The sequence below is a fragment of the Manduca sexta genome, chromosome 16 (assembly GCF_014839805.1).
Source record: "Manduca sexta isolate Smith_Timp_Sample1 chromosome 16, JHU_Msex_v1.0, whole genome shotgun sequence".
Lineage (NCBI taxonomy): Eukaryota > Metazoa > Arthropoda > Insecta > Lepidoptera > Sphingidae > Manduca > Manduca sexta.
The window spans coordinates 11,033,465-11,036,488 of NC_051130.1; positions in this window are offsets into that span (position 1 = coordinate 11,033,465).

Consider the following 3,024-nt stretch of genomic DNA (forward strand, 5'->3'; position numbering starts at 1 on the left):
TTGACCTCTCTACAGATTTATTATAAGTATAGATATGCAAAAGTAGCTCAAAATTGCCCATAACGAAAACATGCATTTTAAAGTAAAACAAAAGAAATAATATTGTGAAGCCAACCAAATAACTAATGATATATTAAATTTTGTGACTGTTCAATTTAGTCGGGTCCGCGATATCACTTTTGTTGAGTTTCAGAACGCGACATTACATTATTATATTCTGTGCTCCAACGCACACTGCTTTGATGTTAGGAACACACCTACATTGCTTAGACAACAGTGAACTTTATACAATAGCAATAAAGCTCAAATTGACTCTACGTATTAGTTAGAAAACGTTTGTATGGGAAATAGAAAAATGCTGTTTTCAGGATTTTCCCGGCAATTATTCGAATTTTTCTCACCTTTTAAACCTTCCCTAGACCTCCACGAATAATTCAAGACCAAGATAAGATAAATCCGTTCAGCCGTTCTCGAGTTTTAGCGAGACTAACGAACAGCAATTCATTTTATATATATAGATTTGAATATGAAATCTGAGAATAATATTTTATTAAAACGCTAAAACAAGACTTAAACCCTACAACAAAGGTTTAAATTAGCGTATTTACTCTACAATCAGCAACGTGTTAAATAAGAAACTTATTTTAAAATTAGGTGACCCGATAAATCTGTGTGCGCATGTTTTATGTAACCTAAAACAATCTGTGACAACATGAGGTCGGTCATAATGTCCTATCAAGATTGGGTAATTAAACAAAATAGAAGTTATACGTAGCCAGCGCCCTATAGACAGGAATAATTAAACCCCCAGGGCACCGTCTCGGATGATTACCATCGAGATTGACTTTGAAATACAATTTAGTACCGAAATCCTCTAACCAACGGCCTCCTTAATAAATTCTCTTGAACCTCCTTCAATGGCGCGGTTATGAATTAAAAGCGTATTGCATTAAATTATCCGTTAAACGTTATTATTGTTTAATTTTGGAATCATTTTGAATTTCGAACGGGGTGTATTGGGAATTCGCCTATTATAAATTTGGTTGTTATTTGAATTATTTATTTGTATAGTAGTGAATGTTTATTAATTAATTGTCTGTAATTATTACTTTTTTTAAAAGGTAATAGGAATTTATATAAGTTATCAAATTGCGATAGGCGTTGTGGAGGGTCAGGCCTTTAAAAGAATTGTGGCTGAAGTCATAAGGAGATTCGTGATTTGTTGCCTTTAATCGGTACAACGGCCTGGGTTGGTAAGAGCGGCAGATACCTTTAAAATATATACACACGAAGATGATGATTAATCTTTTATTATGACCAACTTTGAAATTATCAACTAATAGTTTTATGTGACCTAACAATGAACTGCATGCTTAGAATGTAGCAAACCAATCAAGACACAACTCTGTGTCTTAATTGGGATTGGGTGAAAAAACCCGTGACTGGCGCATTTGTCTCTCGAGCAATAACAATAATAAAATTACACATCGACTCACAATTCGCGTTTTGGGACATTCTAAAAGGGCTGCATCCATTAACGACAATGAAGATTTCAATCATAAAAAATGCTTTATCAGATAATGATTTGTAAATATGGTATATGTTCTTAGTAATTAAATAAAGTTAGTAAAAAGATGTTATTGACATGAGTGTTTATTTCGGACTAAAGAGAAGTAACTATGGCAAACAAAACACAAATAGTTCTAAAAATAGAACATATAAAAAATAATAAGTCACGACAGATTTGAATTTAAATTTTGTACTTTTCACGATTTACCGATACTATAAAAAAATATTGTCGTCGAATTGATAACCTCCTCCTTTTTTGAAGTCGGTTAAAAACATGGCGGCTCGGTTCCGCTACGCTGCCGTGGTAATCGAGAGGGCAATAGGTCAATTGCAGATTTTTTTTTATTTCTAATTTGGAATTGTTAAACGAAATTTCTTCCTATCTAAGTTTCATACATCGTAAATTATAAATCCATTTTCTTGTTTAATTAGCAGTAATCTAGTTAACCATGTAATAAAGCAGAACCGCCTTTTCTGATTACTGCTATATCGATAACCACGGCAGAACGGCGTACTGCAACCATAAATCTAGATCTGATCTTAGCACAAAGCTATCGCGTCTCGCAAGTGGTCGAATTTATTTCTTAACAACACCCGCCCTTGGGAAATTCGGTATATCTCGTAACTTCCCGCCTTTGGGATTAGTGGCGTTTTTTGCGGCAACTCGGATTTTTGATCATGCTACTTTATTTTCAAAGTGGGCAACCCTTGTAGGGCACTGTTTTGTTAATATTTGCCCGCGTCAAGTTTATAGTGGTTTTTGCTTTTGTCTTTATACGTTATATTTATTTATTTACACTTTATATATATGTCGGAGGACAACAGGGTTCTCTTCTAGTCAATCTTCTCCCTAGTATATCTTAGTTGGTGCAGAGAGTAATAAAGGAGGTGCATGAAGGTAAATAAAATTTAAAATACAAATAAACACATATAACAGTATATACGGCAGTTAATAATAAATACCTTCGTGTATACTATAATAATATATTAAACTGAAGAGTTTGTTTCTTTGAACGCGCTAATATCAGGAACTACTAAACCGATTTTGATTTTTTTTACTAAGAGAAAGCTACTCTAGTCCCCCCGTGATCAAGAAGACTGCAAAGTCTTTGATACGTCGGGAGAAAATTAAAATATATGAAACCATGATAAAATCCGAAATACAGTTTAATTTTAAAGAGAAAGCTATGTTACTTCTGCATGTTGCAGCCTACATTCTATCCCGAGAAAATATTTATCCAGAAAAAACTTTTCACACAGGCGGAGCCGCAGACAAAACATATAAGAATAAAACATTAAAACAGTATATACCTACGCTTTGAAAGCGTACGCGACGCTCGCTCGCTAATTGTTATGAACATGCAATGTCGCTCCAATAAACAAGACTTAAAGGGAAACTAGAGCCTGCATAGATAGTTCAGTATATTTTCTAGTTGATAGAGTGGAAAGGATTTT